The sequence below is a fragment of the Anas acuta genome, chromosome 4, assembly GCF_963932015.1.
Source record: "Anas acuta chromosome 4, bAnaAcu1.1, whole genome shotgun sequence".
Classification (NCBI taxonomy): Eukaryota; Metazoa; Chordata; class Aves; order Anseriformes; family Anatidae; genus Anas; species Anas acuta.
This window is the reverse complement of record NC_088982.1, coordinates 37,096,620-37,118,799: the sequence shown is the minus strand read 5'-3', so window position 1 is coordinate 37,118,799 and position 22,180 is coordinate 37,096,620. Positions and strand designations below refer to the sequence as shown.

General features: G+C 35.6%; 1 long non-coding RNA gene across 2 annotated transcripts in view; it reads left to right on the top strand.

Annotated features, from left to right (window-relative positions):
* Positions 1-16,170: 16,170 nt before the first annotated feature.
* Positions 16,171-22,180, top strand: part of LOC137855978 (uncharacterized) — an 80,008-nt gene continuing 73,998 nt past the window's right edge. Inside the window, exon 1 of one of the 2 annotated variants that reach the window (XR_011096109.1) lies at positions 16,171-16,385. This is a non-coding gene — a long non-coding RNA (uncharacterized lncRNA). The remainder of the gene's footprint in view (positions 16,386-22,180) is intronic. The other variant, XR_011096108.1, reaches the window with a different exon arrangement.

Genomic DNA, 22,180 nt, shown 5'->3' with positions numbered 1-22,180 from the left:
ATAGGTGAAGAACAATATCTTGACAGAAAGTAATTGAATCAAATTGAAAATTCAGATCTTTCTGTGCTTTCTTTTTCAGTTTTGTATGGATTTTCTCCTGCTGTGTGCCTCTGTGAATGAGGATGGCAAGACCTGTATGTGCAGGCACTTTATGTAATGCATGTAAGTAGAGAAAGGGAGGGGATTTTCACACCAGCTGTTGGAAAGTTTTTTTGTCACTATTGTCAAAGGATGTTAAGGATGGTACAGGGAGTAGTTCCCATTTTGTAGTATAGAAAGGGTCTGACAGACCTTGCTGTTTATGAAAATAGCTGTTGCACGCTTCCTAGCTGCACCCCCAGTCTTTTCTTCAATTGCTGCTTGTTAGATCTCTAGTAATGGTAGCAACCTTCACTAAATGGGGCTTTGGGGATGCAGTTTCTTGCAATATAAAGCTGAAAAGTGTTTGCATAGATGTTTTCACCTAGCATCTGGCATCCACGAGATCTGTGTTTAGGGAAATGCATTTGCCAGTTTCCAGTACACCTAGGAGTGGTTCAGCCAAGATTTCCATAGCCTTATGGGATTTTTAGGCACTCAACTGGGCAGAGCATTATGTAGCAAAGAGCAGTTCATGAAAAAATACAGTGTTTGGCTCCCAAATCCTAGCTGTCCTTATTGTATTGGTATCGAAGAAAAAAATAAGTCATAACTACATTTCTCAGTCAGAATCCTTATCAGGCATGCAAATATAGAAAAGACATTACCTTCACAACAATCTCATACTTTACCATATATTAACACAGAGACATTAATAATTCTATATACACTACTGCTGTGTTGTGAGGACATTCAGGGTAACTAATGCCATTTGCTTCCTGCAGATTTCAGTGTCAGAAGTCTGTGTCTGTTGTTGGCTCAGCTCTCATAGAAAGCCACAGTGCTTGCAATGCTGAAACCATGCAACTGCAGTGCACAGCCTGTGACCAATTCAGAGATGAAATATCATCTCTGCTTCCCTCCAGTGTCCAAAACTATTTTGCCCTGGAAACTCCTGTGGGGGAGGTATCATCTGTATCATAGAGTACACAGATCTTGTTGTGATGCTCAGTTTTTTTAAGAATGTGTCATGTTATTTTTGTCCTTGAAATCTGTGGAAAGAAAAGGTCACTGACCTAATTTAGATCAATGCAAAAGCCTAAATATCCTGTTGCCTATGACTCAGAAGCATACCTTTTACTGAAGACATACTACTAGTAACTTTAGGTTATAATTATTTATATAATTTTGGTGGCTTACAAGGAAACTGGATGAATAACCATTTAAGAATATTACCAACCAGTTACATAAATACTAAAAAATGCCAAATGGCTAGATAGTGGCATACTGAGTTCTATAAAGCAGTTACCCTGCTCCATTCGAATGTATGGTGCTTTCCATGCTGCACTATCCACAGATAGCTTTAAGAAAAAATAAAAAAAAGAATAAAATCATCATATTTCCCTCTATTATAATTGACCATTTTAATGTAAATGTGGGCCCAATAAATACTATTTATTTATCCTACTTATACTTTTTATGCTTATACCATTTATACTACTAAATGAATACTATTTATTTATAATATTATTTATTTATTTCTGCTACTAAAAACTATTAAAAGTTTTAGCCTAAAAGTCTACAGGATAGATTTATTTGAAATGCTTTCAATGTACTTTGAACTGTAAACATAATTACCATGCAGATAGAATCCTATAATATTCTATGGAAAAATTCATACTAATTCTAGATGTAAGGAATTGACAAGTGCATGAATAGTTCTGTGTGACTTTTCATGTAAAAAGGTAAAAAACAGTTCTTCAGCCTTTCTTGACCTTTATGCAGAAGCAAATTTAACAAATTGTTGATGAACATTCTAAAAAGATAAGCTCTTTCAGGGCTAAAAAAGAGTACGAACTGTATTTCAAGGTAGGTTGTGGATATTTTGACAGATACGTGACAACATTGTTAACAACTATTTTGTAAAATTAAAAATGGGGAAAAAAAGAAGGAATTTTAACTTGCAAAAATTTGTGGTTCATAGTAGCAATTACCAAGGCATAAGAATTTTATACAACCTTTCTTAGAAAATAAGTAATTTTTTGATAATTCTGAAAAGCAAGCACAGTAAAGGCTGATTTCAAACCCACAACAAAATACTGCTGTTTTGCTACAAGTATTACAATGCCAAACAATATTATGCCAAGTTTGTTTTGGAAACTTAAGCAGTTAAGGTATTGATTTTGCTGAAGTTTCTTAAATGATGAAACAACCTCTGGGATTTTAAATTGTTTGTTTTCTTGACATTTTAAATACACTTTTAATTGTTAAGAATTAGAAAGAGTAACAAAAGCTGAAGATAATATAGCTTATTCTGAGCAAAATCCAGCCTGAAGGTAGGTTTGTCTTTCAAAGAGAGTGAAAAAAAAAAACAACAATTAAATGATGCTTTCACTTTACTAGGCTGATTAGAAGCAACTCAAGTGCCTCAAGTGATGTAAAGTTTTAAATCTATTGATTAAATTTGCATCTCTTAATTTAGAAATGATCATCCATGTGGAGTGCAGCCTAAACAGCAGAATCTTTCACTACTTAAGTATTGATTTTTAATATGTCAAATGTACTAATTAAAATTGATATTTTGTAGATTACATTTTAAATATTAATATTTGTTTGAATTTTAACCACTGACATATGCGATATTTTGCAGAATTATATGGGTCATCACATGTTACTCCAGCAGAGTTACAGAATGAAAGTGGAAGTAGCTTCTTTCAATACAGAAGTCTATGAAAACTGGACTTCCTTTCTATATGTTATATGGCACAAAAGACTGTTTTAGCTGAGCGGAATGGTGCTTTCACTGTATTGTACTGCTATCATGCAGTCTGGCTTAGTTCATTTCATAATGGAGAGCCATGAATAAGTGGGTTGAAAACAATGACTTTGGGCATTATGTCCCTTAGGATTACAGACACTGCTATATGTTCACCTGGTTTTGTTGTGAGCTAATGCTCACCTGTTTGGAGCTTCTTCCTGACAGTCTTGGACATTTTCATGGCTAGAGAATTATTCTACATCAATTAATCTTGGTGATTTGGATTGATGCTCCTCAGGACAAAGGCAGCAGGGCACAATTTGTCTGGCATTTTTTCATCTGTGTAAGGTAAAAAAAAACCTTGTAAATGTTCTGAGTTTTGCAATATTACTGCCTTTTCAAGTATAATTTCACCCTCTCCATGGAACCAGACATGGAGTTTTAAGATTATTTTTTTCAGTTAACTGATAAAGTGTATTTCAAATTATTTAATAGTGAGTAAAATTTTATTGTTCTCACCTAAAGAAGGAAGGAAGTAAAATTATCCCAATTTTATAGGAGATAAAAAAAAACAACTTACAGGGCTGACATAAGAAACCAGGTGTCTTGAACTGTGAGCCCAGCCTATGGATGCAAACAGACTCTCAAAGAACAGGCTAAATGAAAGTTCTCCAAGTATAACTGTCTTTTTTTTTTTAGTAGTTTATCCTTATTCTCTATGCAGAAACAATATACTCTTGAAATGTATTGTATGAATGTAGCATATTCCCTGCAGACAAGTAGAGCTTAAATGAATAAAATGCAAATGAAGGCTGTATTGCCTGAAAAGGTATGAAACCTGTTGCTCACTATTACGTAAAGAATATATGAAGAATAGGATCTCTAAAAAGGCATCGATCATTTAATAAAAATGACAGTGGAATTTGGCAGTCCTCATTCTTTACTAATATCATCTAAAGAATCTCATCATTATTGACAGACTCCTACTATGGACAGAGAATAAGCACATAAGGAGGTAATGTATTAGTGAACAAAGAATAATGTTACAAGGAAAAAGAAATTTATGCAGAGAACAGGTACGTAGCAGAGTTTATTAGAAAATAAAATATGTTATTTGCCTCACTGTCCTCTGAGTTGCTTGGTGATTTGGCTGCAGTGATTTAGATGTCCTAATTCAGTGAAAGATGAATGAAACCTACTTATATCCATTGACTGTAAAGGGAATCCAGACAACTAGTTTGAATGTACATGTCTATATTGTAGAAATCAATACTTGGCAGATGAAATTATCTCCCAAAATCCAAGCTAAATGAACAATGACCAAAGATCAATTGCCAGTTTTGGGTGAGCCCAGCAATATGGAAAAGGAGAAAAGCTGATCTTGTACTGCCACACAGTGAAGGCCTCAGACTGCATTTATGTGCTGGATGGATGGACTGGTCCTAGGTACAGGCATGCATGCTCAGCGTCTGGCTCTCCTGCTGGGAGATCTCGTAGTGATATCAACAATGGGCAAACACAGAAGTGACATTTTTTTCTTTGAAAGGTTGCATGCACTATGTGATTTCAGGAGAAGTAGTTTTGTTAGCCTGGGCTGTTTTAAGAAGAGAGGTGGCATGTCACCCTGCCTTGGATCCACTGCCTTGGATCCACTGGGGAGTCAGATGAGAGGTGGACCAGATGTTATCCCTTTGACTCTTTGTAAACTTGGGCTCCATAAAATAATATAGGTTTTTGAGTTTGGACTTTAAAGCCCTGCCTCTATAGGTGAACATCCCTAAATAGAGTTGGTGTGATCTCAGGTGTACTTCACTGTGCATTTCCATTCTGTTTAAGTGTATTTTGTCTTCAAGAATGTAATTTGTATTACTATCAGAAAGCACAAAATGGAGAATTATAACTAAAAGAGACTCCAGCTGCTTTTATATTTAGCCTGAAATTAATCTTCTTTAATGAAAGGGTTTTGTCTGAAGGCTTGAAGTACATGTAAGTGATACATTTCTCCCAATCATAACATTCGTTACTTTCAATTGGTAATATGCATATTTCATTTTAAAAAATACATAAGATGCTCAAACTCCTTGATTACTACAAAATTCTGTGCAAAGAATTTATGAGAGAAAGTTTTCAGGCTTGTCAATAAAGCCTAAAACCCTGCTGCACTGAAGCTTATATCATATGCTGCATATGCTTTTCTAGCATGAACCAGCAGAATTAAATATGACCCAGCTTTACCTCCCTGTATTTAACTCTTACCAAATGAGTCATTTATCCTATACTAAAAGCATTGAAGGAACAAAAAGCAGTAATTGATAACATCATAAAAAATAGAATTGCATTGAGAGCAAATAGCAATCTTTAAGTAATAGAATAGACACGTAGATCACAGGTGTGAATGCTGACTTGGGAGTAGCATTTATATGGACACTTTTGCATTTATGTGATTAAAGGAAAACATTTTAAAACACTAACAGTTATAATTGCATCCTTGTTCAGTTCATTAAAACACTTTTTTAATTTTTTGGGAAAAACAAAAAACAAACAAAAAAACCTAAATCAGATGCATTTATGCTGAGCAGAGAATTTGTGAGGCTGAGCAATTTTCTCAGAGTTGAATTATGGACTATTAACAGATAGAACCTGGCAAGAGAATTGCTAATGTGAAAGGATGAATGTTCTCCAAGAAAGTGATACATTTAGAAAAAGGGAACAAATTTAGTTGACATGGTAAGGACTCTTTCATTTAAAGTTTACCACATAGTTGCACATTATGGGTAATACTCACCTGGTATACCTAATTAGTGATCAAAATTTCATGCAGACAGCTTTTGGTTTTGGTGAGAGATCCTCCAGTAAAGGAAGTGGTGCTCTGGCAGCTCCAGTTCTTTCTAGCTCAATTCCTCCCCATACAGCAGGAATTCAGACATTTCTCTGGTCTTGCATGCTGATAATTTTGCAGGGGAGATTGAATGATTAAAAAAAATGGCTTCAAATAAATTTAAAATGTATTCAAAATGGCCTCTCATTGGCAATTTTTATGTTCAATTCTTATTTTAAAATTGCGATATGTGCACTTTATATACAAGAGATTGAAAGAGATATCATAGATGCATTTTTGACTCTCACTTGATATGGGACTCTCATTTTGATAGCATGATGTCTTAGCCCTCTAACTTTCTGTATCTTTCTTACTACTGTATATTTTTTATAGTCTTACTATTTCATCTGTGTTTTCATTCTCTTGAATTCAATAAATATTTGTTACCTCCAAGAAGGCAAGGCTTCAATATCTGCCAGAGAAAGATTTCCTGTTCTCATCATGCTTCCTCTAAAGTCTAACAAAAAAAGACATATTGTCATTTAGCTAGTTACTAGACCCAAGTAAGTTTCAAGGCTTAAGCAAACACAGCTGGGAGCATGGTACCTGTGGTGGACAAAAAGCAACTCTGATACAAGTTAAGTCTTGTTTCTGGCATCTACTTTAATTTACTACTTTTGAGCCAGTTACAAAGTCACGGTTACAGTCATGACAAGATTTTATTCATTTTACGTTGTTTTAACAGTTTTCAGCTTAGACAACAAGAAAACAATCTAATGACTTAAGTAGTTGCTTATGTACACTTAAATCTAAAGTATTGGTTTAGGCAGTCTAAACACCTAGAGCAAAACTTTGCTCTGTTGACTCAAAAAACTTAGTGCTGCAGTGTTTAATGGAAAGGACAGATGTATTAAGAACATTTAAAAATATGTACAATATGCTTTTAAAAGCTTGATAAAGAGAATTTGTTGACTTCTTAGAACTTCTACGGGGGTTCTGAAACAAGGAGTTTTAGTGATCAACATTAAAGGTTCACTGTTAATAACAAAGCGGGAAAGTTACATGTTGCAGGAAGTATTTTCTAAACTAAGGCTACTTCCCTTTTAACCCCACCATTCAAAAAATGATGACTGTAAATTCAGTTTTCTTCTTTTCAAACTATAGGACATAAAAATGACACAGGAACACTGTAGGAAGTAGGTATGTAGGATACAAGTGAAAAGAATGAGGGTAATTGAATGTACCTTGAAAAAAGAAAACAATGTAAAAGATTATAAGTTAGAGATCTTGTATAAAGCAATGCATACAGTGCATGGAAAGAGACAGGTGACTAGAATGCAGTAATATTTTAAATGATAGTGGAAAAACACATAGGTGCTTAATTTTTTGCTCTTTCTTTCTCTCTTCCTCTCTTCCTCTCTTTCTTTCTCTTTATTTCTCTAATTTTTCCATTATTTCTTTGGTTTGTATTTTCAGATCTCCAAAATAGCAGTGATTTCTGTGTGGCCTAGTCTTTCTCCAAACTAGGAAGATAGTACTTATATTGTATTATATTGTATAACTTATATCGTATCGTATTGTATCATATAACTTATATTGTATATTAAAGCCTCTACCTCACCTTCATTTTGAATTTGGTACTTGAGCTCTGGTTTGTTACAACATGGCACCTGCCTCCTGGTACCATATGGACACAAGCATTGCTCCTGAGCGTGGGGATCTGAAGGTCAGGATCACTTCATGCGAAAGTCAGGTAAACCACTCCTTGAGTCTTCTTGACAAATTTGTTCAAACTTTTAAAATGATCCTGCTTTCTCCACTTACCATGTGGTTTATAGAGTTCGATTAATTAACATTTCTTGGGCTGTTTTTTTTTTTGTTTTTTTTTTTTTTTTCTTCTCCTCTCTGTGGTGATGGGAGATGTTGCAATACAACCCAGGCTTAAGCTAGATAGGAAGACAGGTGTTTTCAAAGATAACATCTTTACAGAGGGATATCTCATCTCAGACTTTTCCTCTCATTTATCTCTCAGGATTTAGAAAAACTAGATTTCTCTACTTTTTTTTTTTGTTTGTTTGTTTTGGTTTGGTTTGTTTCTTTGTTATTGTTGCTTAAAGGTGGAAGTTAGCAGTATGCTTCACAATATGACAAGGTCCTTACCAGCTGTGGTTGCTTTGCCTTTGTGATAGTCTCTTTATGATGCTACGATCACAAGGAGACACTCCCTCCCCTGAAGACCGGAGCTCAGCTCCTCAAAAGTGTTTAGAAGTTCCCACTGAAATGATGGGAAGTTAATTGCCTTGCTCCATCTGGACTCATATGTTGTGCTGTACTATCTATGTTGAAAATAATAGGACCACATTTAAACAGTATGGTTTTAGGCATGTGTGAAAACCATGGGCAACTCTCCAGGTACTCATATACTACAGTGATGGAGGCTACATGGGCATTTGCTTAGACAGACAGTTGAACAGATTTCAAAAACAAGACTTCCAAAACGTGTCTTTTATAATACATGGCTGCTTTTTAACAGCTTGTTGGTGATAGATTTTTAAACCTGAAGCATATGAATAATTCAAATAAGAAAATGTTGCACAGTAATGTTGATTCAGTAACACTTTATATGCTCATTAGCTAGTGTGCATTATAATTGAACTCTTACATGTGACAGCCACATGAATGCCAAATGAATACATTATGATTAACGTTGTTACAATGAATACCAAATGATTTTTTAATGACTGAACAGTTACCATTTTTCTGTTGATTCTGTGGCATGCGAAGTTTCAATTCTTTTTAAAAATTGGATCTGAGGCAGTGATATGAATGGTTGATTGTATTTTAACATGGAACGTGCTTAGCTGGTGCTGTCATTATTCTCCAAGACCCCATGATAATTTTGTTGACTGTTTAAAAAAAGCAACAGGTTAAAAAAGAAAAACAAACAACACACACACACACAAAAACTGTTTTCCTAGATACTGATAATCAATGAAGGATTATTCAGTTGAAACTCTTAGATAGCAGCGATCCATGGATACTAACCAGACATCACAAGGAAAAGGAAATGGAGGTAACTGCTAAGGCAATAAATCACCTTTCTTTTGGCGAACTGTGGCTCTCAAGTGATGGAAAAATAAAATTAAAATGTTTTATTTTCATGGTTGGATTGAATGCTACTTGAATAAACAAACAAAATGTTCATACTTTAAATACAAACTTTATACTTTATTCAAGTGAGCAATGCTTCCACTGGGTTTCTTAGCCTTCAGGCTCTATTTATCTGCAGGGAACAGTTGTCATTAATGCTACTTTATTACCTTGTCTGAATACCAATTTATTTTATAAATGGCCCTACTTGGAGAATGGAAAATGAGTGGACCTACCTGGGGAAGTGTTCACCAATAACTGCAAGAATTCTACAGTGAAGTTTGTGCTGAAATACCAGCATAACAAAACCCTTGGTCCAAAGTGTAAAGCCTCTTCTCACACTACAGACACTTTTCTATTTCACAGAGATGCAGCTACAATTAGAATTGCATCTACTGTGCTTCTGGAGTACAAAAAGGGTCCGCACTGGAGACACATAGGTAAATCCATTTCACTCTGTTTTTGTGAGCTACGCTAAATGTAATGTAAGCCTCATATCTGCAGACTGGTTTATCTCCTCTGACCTTGGTTGTATGAACTTCAGCAAAGACAGAACACGGGTTTGCTCCTGCGCTCAGTAACGCGAAGCTGTTACTCCTATCTTTTGCTTTTCTTGGAATTCAATCTCTAAATTGGTATAAAAAGTTATAGTGCAAGTCTATTTACATTTATTGCAAGAAATAATAAAAATAAACTGATATGAGTAAGAATAAGAAGCTTGCTGGCCAGGTATTCTGTGAGAAACTGCTGTAAATTAGGAAGAAAGTGGTATTCCATAAATAACTGGCTAACTACAGAGAACAATAATAACATTCCTCATGACAGCAGAAAAAATGATAACAAAAGGTGAAAAAAGCTTTTCAGGCAAAAAGAATGAAAGGTCAGATTTGGCTGTGTGTGGACAGCCCTCAGTCCTCCACTGTCTTCATCCTTCCTCACCTGCAGACCCTCTCAGAGATCATAAAATCAATTAGGTTGGAAAAGATTTCTAAGATCGTCAAGTCCAACTGTTATCTTAGCACTTCCAAGTCTACCACTAAACTATGTCCCTAAGCATAACATCTACATGTCTTTTAAACCCCTCCAGGGATGGTGACACAACTACTTCCATGGGCAGCCTGTTCCAATGCTTCACAATCCTTTTTTTCCTAATATCCCAAACTAAACCTTCCCTGGTGCAACTTGAGGTCCCTTTCTTTTGTCCTTGTTTCTTGGGAGGCTGACCCCCACCTAGCTACAATCTCTTTAGAGGTAGTTGTAGAGAGTGATGATCTCTCCCCTGAGAGACATTCTCCGTTTCTCCAGGCTAAATAACCCCAGTTCCCTCAACTGCTCCTCATAACAGTTGCTCTCTAGACCCTTCACCAGCTGTCCCACATCTGACAGCATCTGCCACCAGCAGATCATTCTGCTGTATGAAATACTTAGGTAGGTCAGCATGAAGACAGGTTTTGCCCAGGTTTTCTTCAGACGCTGGGTGAATTTTAACCCTAAAATATTTTGTGTGTCAGACTTTCAGGCTTTCAAAGCCTTGGTGTTCTGATATTACTCCTTTTTGTTCTCTCTTCCCTCAACATACTACCTGAATTTTATTTCCGGTGTGATGTAGCATCACAGTTTTCCACTTTTCTCATTCCCCTATCATATTTGATTCTCTCTGAGAGTTATGCTGTCCAAAATACTGATTTCTTGAATGTTTTGTTTCCATAGGCAATGTAAGCTATGTAAGACCTCAAATCAGATTATTTTTCTTAGAAATAAAATACAGGTTTAGGTTCCTTCAAATAAGATTGATATTTATTCAGACAGGAATGTTCTTGACCCATATGGGTCACACTGATTCTGGTTCATGGGAAGTAAAGTAGCAGACCTAAATCAGGATATGCTGTTGTGAACCTTCCACAGAATAAAATTATAGTTTCATTTTAATGCACTAAATAAATATCTAGTTCAGTCAAATAATACTATGAACTATAGATTGAGTCCTTTTAACTACAGCATACAAGAAATTGATCTGAGGAAGCATGTAGGGACAGACAGACCTGATGGATCTATTTTACAAAGGTGAGGAACTGGGGTGCAAAGAGGTAAACCACTCTGCATGATGTCAAAAAAAAGCTGGCCGTTGCTGAGCCAGACTTTGTCCTTCCTGGAGCTGGCCCCATGTCTTATGCATAAAATCAGCAATCTTCACTTATGCCAGCTCCAGGCATTTTTCTAACACAGTTAAATTTAATCTCCTGCTCCACACTGCAATGTTTTGGAAAACTGCAGCTATGGATGGGCCCAAGGATATGTGAAAGGTGCATACTCTTGGTAAATTTGGAAAGAGCAACTTTTATTTATACATACTAGCAAGTGCTCGTAAACTTCCCCTGCAGAGTTATTTTGGTCTGCTAGCACAAATTTGTCAGCTGCTGAGAGATATTTCTGTGAGCTGAGAGGAGGCTGCTTTTCTGGGCAAAAACAGTGCAGACACAGACCAGTGGGCTTCCTACCACGGGGGCTCCTCGGGACAGGCAACCTCTGAGCACGGTCAGGGTTCCTCTCTCAGCTCTGCATTTTAGGCTGTGGGCCAGAAACTGCTGGTGGTGCCACCCTGAGAGAGGGATGGCGGGTTGAAAATCAGTATTTCATTTTCCTTTTTAGTTTTGTTTTAATAGGGGGTTGAAGCAATTAAGAGATCAGGGGAGCTACCCTAATTTTTTATTTTTATTTTTGTACTATGCTCACTTTCCCCAGCAGAATACCTAAGACCTTTAATGGGTTTAGAGGCACTTAACAGGGTCTCTGGGAGGGATAGTTTCTCTCATTTCCTCAGCAGATCCAGAAAGGTGATGAAGATCAGAACTAAGGACATCGTGTATGCTTATTCGTTTACATACAATTCTATCGTATATTTTAGTATTGCAAATGCAGAATCTTTTGCCTAACCTGAAAATTATATATGCACCGATGAACACTAGAGTTACAGTCAAGTGTAGCTCTTAGTATTGTCCTTCACTTTTCTTCTGTGCCATAGGTTCCTATTGTGTTCTTTAACTTTCAGGCATTTTGAAGCAAATACTCTTGACTTGGACATCTTTCTAGGTCTCCATTAGTAAGCAATCTCTTTTCCGTATTTCAGGTTTTTCCCTTAAGAGATGATGCTGTTTCACCCTATGGTGAACTTGTAGATGTCTCTCCAGATGAGCAAGAAAAGGTCTATGTAAACTAGCCAGACAAATCTAGGATATTATTTGTTGCATCTATTTGTGTCATTTGTTTGCTGATTTTTTTGGAGCAAAAATCCTATCATAATTTGATCCAGAATTTAACACTCCTATTTATTTTTAGGTTGCATAATACCATTTTATTCTGTTAGCCAATATAGAGGGAACTTAACACTGTGTTATAATGGAAATGCTGAGAAAGATTTTAATTTAGAGTGTACAATAAACTTAAATTTATTATCTCTTGTAGATTGCCATTTGTTTCTCCTATGAGACTGCATTTTTCAAGGTTTTATTTTGTGTCACAATTATTTTTGTTAAATATGTGGAAAAGTATATGAGGTGCTTTTTAAGAATGGGTGGTATAGAAATGCACATTGTTCTTAATTAATGTGTGCCTTAATTAGCTGTGCCTTGCCAGGGGCAAAATAAAGACCCTTTCAGGGGTCTTTCCCCTGACCAGGTTGAAAGTGTAGGGAGGAGTAGGTCACTCTATTCATCTTTTAAGCTCAGAAGTTATCATTGCTTTCTGTGCACAGGGATGAATGAGCTCCAGGGAGCTAATAAGAATCCATTTTGTGCAGACAAGTGGTAAGAGATGGATGAAGATGAAGAATGAGCAGAAGCATAATTCACCAGTGTACCTGATGGCATAATGACGTTGATGTTTCTTGGCTCATATATCACCCCAGGTGCAGATATGTGTCAGTTTATTTCTGTCTGATACAATGGAGAGACCGGGAGGGATATTATGACTTTTTAAGTCACTATCTTTCAGCCAGGCTGCTTTGGGGGCAATGCAATTACATGCACTTCTGCCTACGGGCTTGATAGCAAACTGACACTCCCGCCCACAGCTAGAGGAGCGATCAGTTAAGGATGACAGTGTTGCATAAACAGTTAAGTTGGCCCTGTATCTTGTCTGTCCTGTGGTGCTGTAGCAGCCTCACCTCTGCTGAAGTGGAGCCCGTGAATCCCTTTGGCTAATGTTACCTTTCTCAAATTGCTATTACACAGGTGTCAAATACCTAGTACCTCCTACAAGGTGTAAATCTAGGTTTTCCCCTCTGTATCACAAACATACAGATCTGATCTGTTCTTTCCAAATGTGGCAGACAAATATCTTGTCTAGATACAGGACATGAAGCTGTTGACAAGTAGGAAGGGCAGGCTGAATTTCATGCAGCTTTAGAAGATTTTTAATGTTCCTTAGGGGCCTAACCCCTGACCCTGTGTTCCTTATGCTTGTAAATCTTCTTTCTTTCTTTCTTTTAATGGATCCATGTGTAACTAGGCCTAAGGATAATTCACTTGACTAGGAGTTGCAGGACTAAGACTGTATTTTCTGTGACACAAAGTAATGTTGCCAGTAGGCCACATCAATGCATATAAGAAATGGAAAATCCTGATGTACATTGAGCATCGGATTTTCAGAGTAAATCAACAAATCCAGATAAAGTCAAAATCTCAGTTACATGTACAATATGCATTCTTGTTGATGTCATCAAGAACATGCATTTTATTGCATTTCAGATGTCTGAAATGACAGTTTTCAACATCTTTAGGCTTTGTTACAGCATAATGGCTTAGTTTTATAACAACAAGCCAGAATATTGCCTGTCACAGTATTATTTGTTGAACTGAACTTTGTGTTTTCTGTTTTGTTTAAAAATTAAAACTGTCTTTTTATTTCCAACTCTGCCTATAATACCTGTGTTCTGAAGAACATGTAGTTTGAAAACTGTCTGTGTACTGCAACAGAAAAAAAGACAGCTCTTGGTTCCTATATGCTGTGATCAAATGTAGGACTAAAAGGCCACAAGTGCAAGCCACATTGGGCAGGATGGTTTACCTTCTACCTTTCATGTCTGAGCATGGTAAGACATTATCTTTGAAACATGATTTTAAACATTTAAATATATTAAAAAAGAAAGCAGCATTGTTTGAATATGTGATTAATTTTGCTGCAAATCCCTGTTATTAATAAATAGACCCTTTTAAATTTATTGAATGCAGTTGCATGGGCAACTGAAAGAAGATACAAATGAAAGAAGATACAAATGCTGTTCAGCTCCTGGAATGTCAGTCGTGGTATGATACACGATTCTCAAAAAGCTGACATTGCACCATGTAGTCAAACTTTTATTTATAGAAATAATTAGAAAATTAATGGTAAAACTATTCATATGTATATGAAAAGCCAATGATACAAATGGAAGTTTCACTGGTTTTGAGGAATAATCACTGAATAAAATGTCACACTTTCTCTCTGTGATGAAGCTTAATTTGCTTTGCATTACATATTCTTCATATACAATTGTTTCATTCAAACGTGTACAGCTTGATCAATAGCCCCTTATATCAATAAGGGCTATAAGAAAACTTACAAATTTCAGTGTATAGTGGTGCGCATGTCAGACCAGTTATGACCTTTATATCCATTGCTTCAGGAGGATGTTAAAACATAGACATCAGAAACAAATGTGATTTTTGATTTGTGTTTCCAGTGAGTATTTTACAACCTTGTGCATCTCTCCTCTATAAGATTAGAACCAAATTTATCCTTCTCACAGTTGCTGACTTCACTGGTATATTGAGCAGCAGCAGATAGGGTATAGTGCCAACAGAGATGGGTGACTTCTGTTGTTTACTTTGGGTTTAGCCTGGGACCAACATTTTTTTATTTTTTTTTTCTTCTACAAGACTGGTTTGATCTGTGTCATTACTAGGATTACTAGGAAGAACATAAATACTTGTACTCCAGCAAGCTGACAGGTCCCCAGCTCCTGGTATTAATCACGGATAGTTCTCTAGCACTGTGCCATAATTTTCCAAAGACCATTTCTTGTGCAGATATACCCAAAAAAGACACAGGAGCATATGGTAATCTTATCAAATGCCTACGCTTACAGTTACAGGAGGAAAGGCATTTTTAGAGGAGAGGATCCTGAAAAGCAATAGTTTTTTTGCATATCAACAGCTTGAGCCTTCTCAATTTTTCCACAGTAGGAAATCTGATCTAGAGCATATGGTGAGTTTACATGCACAAGCATGATAGACTTAAAATGGCAGTTCTTAATTAGCACCTTATTAGTGTTCAGGTGCTAGCCATGTTTAGCAACAGCATGGAATATACAGCCTAGATTTTTACATCTAGAATGGGATTACACCTGTTTAACACAGGTGCTAGCTATATTGGGGCTGATTTTATTAACGACAATAGAGCTTTTCTAATGCCAAATAATACTTTTAAAATCCTTGAAATATCTTTTGAACTACTAAAAATTAAACCAAAAATCTATGTCAATGTACCACAAATATTCTGCAGGCTGTACTTGCTTTTACCACCCATAATTTTGAGATAAAATATCTAAACTTGCCAAAAGTTTGACAAAGATAATTGCAGCACTGTTGCTAAGCTCTCTGTATAAGCAATCTGTATTCAGTTTACACACAGTTACATTTAGAAAGTAAAACTGGAAAATTACTTCTTCTAGTTAGATGCTTGAAATATTTTTTCTAACGTTGCTTTTATGAAAGCAAATATTATTTATTTATGGTTTAGGCTTGTCACCTGTCCATCACAGATTAAGAATTATAGGATGAGTGAGGATGGAGGCAAAGCTTTTATCCTTCAAATAAAAATCTCTGAAACGCTAGAAATGTTGTATTGTTAATGGAAAAAAAAAAAAAAAAAAGCCTTGCTTTTACAGAACAGTTTACCTGCTAGGTATCTCTAGGCTGTTCATCTAAACTACTTCACAAACTACACTCTTGTTTTCTGTTTGACATTAAAACAAACAAACCAAAAACAAACAAACAAACAAATAATAAAAAAAAAAACCTGTTAACAAAAGTATTGTAAACAAAAGCAGCAGGAGTTTAGTTTATCTAGTAGCAGATAATAGGTATCAAAGATTTACTGTGTAGTAATCACATTGGAAGACTAGTTCCACAAGAAAACTGAAAATTATGTTTTTGTTGAAGGAAAGCATCATACACAAATTTCCAACATACTAACTGCTTTCAAGAACTGATTGCTATATTTGCCTATCCATTTAAACCTTAAACAACGTAAGGCATTAAGCATAGTCTTTTGTTTAACCAGAGTGTCTTCAATTATTCAGGGTTGTGGGAATGGGTTTGGGTTGAGTTAGGTTCCTACTACACAATAACTAGAGAGAAAAGTAATTAGTTGAAGACCTTGTAGATGACTTTTGAGGAAATAAAGGATGATTTAAAGCACCTGGGCAGTCTGAAAGCCAAACCCACCTAGTTGTTATAGGCCCTTTTTGCTGAGTTCTACGTGAAACATAGAAGTTAAGGGGAAGAAATGTTAAAGATGCATGAGGAAAAGCTATCAGAAATTGTAAGTGTTTATCTGAGTGATAGAATAGCTAAAAATAAGTCAATTTCTACTGCTTTGTATGTGGTGAGATACAATGATAGTGTTGAACAAAAAGGTGACCCTTTCTTATAATAGCAATGTGAAGTAGGATGGTTTCAGTTTGCCGAGAGCTAGTCCCTAACTGAATTTTCAGAGGCTTGTAATGTGAGGTAAGGTACATGTTCAAATCAATACTAATAGTCTTTCTAACTTGTTTAATGCTTGGAACAGACTAAAAACAAAACTGAAAAAAAAAAACACCCCACTGTGATAAATGATGCATCTGGCTATTGTTGTTTCTTCTTGTGGTTAAATTTGTGTGAACAAGTGTTTTCTCTTTTTTTGTTGTCTGCCTTTTTTTTTTTTTTTTTTTTGGGGGGGGGGGGGACATATTCACTGTTATAGGTTATCTTTATTTAATTCTGTGGCTGGCTGTGAATAGCAATATTCATATTTGAAACTTTTTTTTTTTTTTTTTTTGTCAGGCTGTGTTTTTTTTTGGTGACAGTACCAGTCATGCAGCATCACTTATGTTCCTTAAAAAATAAATTTAGGGAATATAAGCAGTTCTAGCACAAGCTGTTGCCCAAAATGGCAGCTTGAGCAAGCTAAAACAGTGTTACAGAGATGAACTGTTTTTTTTTTTTTTTCTTTTTTCTTTTTTTTTTAGGGTTATTGCATTTAGAGATTTGAATATTCACAAAAATGAATGTGGAGCTTTCATGTTTTTTCATTATCTTCACTGGAAAGTAGCGTGCCTGAACAAATTAGTTAAATCTGTTTAGAGAGCTAAATATGACCGTGGGAGGATAATTTTAGTGTCTAATCTTACACAGTCATTCCAAGCTAATTTTATTCTCCCTTTTTTAACTTGATGTCTTACTAAAATCAAGATAACTTTCTCTTTACAAATACTTATATGACAAAATATTTATTGTATGTTGTGAAATATATTTATAGAGATATAAACCATCAGCTATAATACTAAAATGCAGTAACATATAGTAAAGTTTCTAAAATATGAATATTGGTGTTTCTGGGTGAAGGGAACAAAAATGTTAGACTGAGCTGTGGATTTCTTTCTTTTGGATGTGGATTTGTCAGCACCTCTAACTTTCTACCAATCTGCTTTAGCTTTTTTAATAAGTACAAAATGATTAAAAAAAAGAAATTAGTTATGCATTCTGACTTGGATCTTGCACTTGAATATGCACTGGTGTATTTTCTGAGTAGCTTATGTTTTTATTTGAGAAGTGAGGATGATTTATTGCTTACACATGGGAAAGAAAGGAATAGTAATACTTTTTAACTGGTGTTCTAAATTTTCAGGCACTGACAATTATAGGTGTGGTCTGAAAAGCAGATGTTAAGAAAACTTTGAAAAAACCTATCCTATTATTTCTTCAGTTAAAAATGGCCAACTTCCTACTTTTTCTTTTCTCTGGAACACTAATCTGAGTTTTTGTCACTTTTAATATTCTCCTACCTCTCCAAAATGAGAATTACCACTTCTGGTATCATTAATAGTACAGGAAACATACAGACAAAATTTGTTAAAGGAGGTAGTCATTGAATGGTCATTAATTTCTTGCTAAAAGGGGGGATAGTGACTTTAAACATATTCTGTAGAATAAGAGTATGCTATATCTATATAGGTGTTAGGAAGGAAGAAATTACCAGTAGTAAACTTCAAAATGCATTATCTATACTGGGCAATTAAGTATTTTTTTCCAATGAACTGATGGACAAAAATTTGATTATTTAGCCATCTCTGTCAGAAACCATTGCTTAGAAGCCAAAAGAAGACAAATGTTTCTGTAGACAGATGAGTACACTTGTAAGAAAAAGATATTACAGCTTTATTTATAATAGTGATATCCTGTTATTCACTTAATCCTGTCTTATATAGAAAAGAGATTTTTCTTTCTCTGTTATGAAGAGTTGTAATTCTCAGAAAGTGAGCATAGAACCATATGGACATTTAGCCACAAAGACTAGATGCTATATAGCATTTAATCAGTAGCAGCAAGACTGTATGTGAAGCTGTAAGTGAACTTGCAATATCTACAGGCACAGCAAAACAATTTAAGGACAAAACAAGGTCTGATCAAGTACAACTTCACCTTCTGCACTTAGTTTTCCTTTCTACTATTGAATGAAGTCAAATGCAGTGTTTTACTTGAATGTTTTGCTTAGTATTTCCACATGAGTTGTAACAGTAAACATAATCATATATGCTCACATTCAAGAGCTTTACTGTTCATAAACACATACAGTAGGCACATGTGTAAACAAACAGGTGAGCGTGGGATCACAAGTCTGTATGAATGCATGAAACTATGACCGAGATGACAGCTGCCAGCTCTCTGTGATGTAATGCACAAGCTGGGTACTGTCTGCAAGTCTTTCCCTGAAGTTTAGGATTGCCTCTCATGTCCTGTGGGGCTGCACAAGCATGGGTAGGAGGGAGCCAGCCCATATGGGTGCAGGAAGAAGACTTGCTCTTTTAGTGGCAGTGTGACGTGGTTGCTCAAACTCAGCATTGAAGTGCAGTTTTCAAACTAAAGGATAGGACTTCTCTCTCTCTTTGGTAAGGTGTTTGGACAGTGACAGTGTGAAGAGTTTGATTTCTAAACTTCAAGTATTTGTGTGGCAGAAAATTGAGTCATAGTATATGGATACTTTCCTTCTAACTGTTCTTGCTTTATGTCCTTGAAGAGTTTGAAAAGGAGGTTAAACTTCATTAAATGTAAATACTTAGATGAGAAATATTTGAGAAACATGCTGAATTGCTTTATGACCTGTAAAGCTATATTTTCATCTAAAGCAACTCTTTGTTAGGTGTATGTACATCCTAGCAATAGACCTGGTAAGGTAAAAGGACAGATTGTTCCTAGAACAAGCCATCAAGAGAGGCAAGAGAGCAACAGTACAACATGAGGAAAATAGGAAAACAATCAGGCTGTAGTGATGGGTGATTTCAATTTCCCAGTATGAACTGGGAAAACTGAAAAGCATGGCACAATGAAAAATAAAATTATAGAAGAAATAAAGACTTATTGACCTGTGGTGTCAGACTCCTAATAGGACTTGTCCTATCCAATTTCAGCAAAAATGTGCAGTTAGTAGATTAGAAACAGCAGAGCTACTTGGCTCAAGTGACCCCATGATTAAATTCAATATAACTTAGAACACTAAGCCAAATATATCAAAACCACAATATGAATTCTCAAAGGTCTACTTTAAAGGTATATGAAAACTGTGAAAAATGTACAAAGAAACAATAATGGAGAATATCTTCAGTGGAGAGAAGTTTTTTCTGACATTTGAGATGCAGTTTTTGGGGGAAGGAAGATAATGATGTGGTTGTGGGGAAGTAATCCCTACAGTTTGACTGGTATATATATTTACTTTAAACTCATGATTTAATAAACGTGTTCCATTACAGAATTTCTGCTAAAATTATTGTGTGTGAAGTATAGCTACAGCCATACCTGGGTTTGTGGGGGCACCAATCATTGCCTATCCCTTTGATAACCGTAGATGGGTTGCTCAGAAGGTGCATATTCCTGTAGTAAGTGATTTAACCTCAGTCATTGTCTACAGCACAGGACCATCTTTGGAAAAATAAATCTGTTAGATTGTTTGGATCTCACAGAAAAATGATGAGCATCTAGGAATCGAGTTGTGGAGGAACTGGGGCTTCTAGCGGTGCACTGGGTGGTTATGTAACTGTGATATTAATGGTTTTGCACTAAACATCTGCTAAAATGAATAGTTATCAATGTAGACATTTGAATCATGTCTGGTAGGATTTAAAACTTGGCATTATGTATGTTAGGTGAATCAGTCTTAAAATTAGACATGTTTGCGTTTATCTGTATAATTTGAATTTCCTTGTTTTCTTTGCCCCTGTAACTCAGACACATAATTGGACCAAACATTATATAAATGACTTAAAATAACTAGAGACTTTAGTCTCTCAGAATGCTTAAAATTCATATGAAACCTCTTTGTGCTTAAAAATAGTTGAGACAAAACTTGTCATGGGTTATGGTAAGTAGGAAGAACTGTGAAATGACTGCAAAACAAAAACAAAAACCAACGAACCAACCAAACAAAACATGATACTGACCCTAATCTTTGTAAAGCTTAGATTTTTCATAATGGGCATCTAAAAATGTCTTAAATTTGAACAAGATGATGTTTTCAACTGTAAAATAGAAGAAGACTGGTGTTTGAAGATTTCAGATTCTGCTGTGAGATATCCATTTATGACCAAAATAAATAAGCTTTACAGATCATTAAACTCTGTTGCTGAGATACCTCCTTATAACTTGTCCCACATTTCAATGTTTGTAGGCTTTTTAGATGACCATCTCTCTTCTTCTTTATTTCATATTATTTTTTTTAAATCTGTATCTCACAGCTTTCATTTGTCTGGGACATGTGATAGCCCCCAATGATAGACGATGTCTTTGATTTCATCACTGTAAAATGGAAAGGGAAGGGTTAAATACCTGTTTAGGAATTAAGTAGGAGGAGGCACCATAATGAAAAATGCTGACAATTTACAATATTACAGTGCTATAAGACTCAAATGTTAATTTCAGTTCTAACTTAGTTTTAGTGTTCTCTATAGTAGTAGTGACTCCATTCTTGTGCAGCAAATGGCTTGAACACCTCAACTGCTGTTTAGTTGCCAAGGTCATACCTCCTTTTTTCTTTTCTATTTTTCCATATTTAGCAAAGACATCGTCCTGTGACCAGTGGTAGCATAGTGGGAATGGGAAGTGAGAATGTATGCCCTGTTTCATCACTTGCCTTGTTTCAATCTCTTGCCTGTGGCCTTCATGTCATTTCAGACTCCACCATCTATTTTGCCCTACTCTGAGTTATCACTTTTATAGTATTACCTAAGAATGCATTTGTAGAATTCAGCCTTTGGGGGGAACTGTGACAATGGTAAAGATAAAGGACACATGTCACCTGTAAACTACAATTACTTTCATGGCTTCTTTCAATGGCTCATTTACATTATGTTTTGTTACTTGAGCATTGGTTCTCTGTCTTGGCTCTTCTGTAAGTGTTGCAGAGGAAGAAGGATCTTTTTCTTTAAGAGCTCTAGTCAGACCAGGCCTTCTGTCTTCTTTCATGAAACTTTAAGGTTTCAGAATGTTCTTGTTTCTCATTAGACATTTCACAATTCTTTTTCTTTCTTTCTTTTTTTTTTAATTTTTGAAAAATGAGGAATAAAAACAGCACGTTCATGGTAGTTAAGTAGTACTAGCTAGTAGTACTTGCTGTAGTCCTGACTATCTAGCTTAGTATAAGGACATGAACTGGCATCTCCTGATTCTTGATAAATGTCACTCAATCTGCACTGTTTTTTTTGTCGCCACATACCAGAAGTGTTGTCCTGCACCTGAGAAGCACTGTAGATCAAAAGCACTGGAGGACTGCTCTGTGTTAAATTTAATTTTCATAGCAAGATTTTCAAAGCAGTCTTTAGGAGCTAGTTCTGCTCATTTAATCGAAATTATAGGTTATGGCAGAATAATTTTAACACATGTTTGAAAATTCTAACTTTTGTTTTAAATGTCAAAATAAATATCTGGATTTAAAAAGAAGAATCTGCTTCAGATACCATATTTGGGAGGCCAATAAGCTTTCATAAGGGCGTAAATGACAGAGCATTTGTTCTGTAGCTCATGGGCATAACAGGTTGAGAGGTTCTCCACTTGTTCAATTTGCAGATTAACATCTAGATCAGCTAA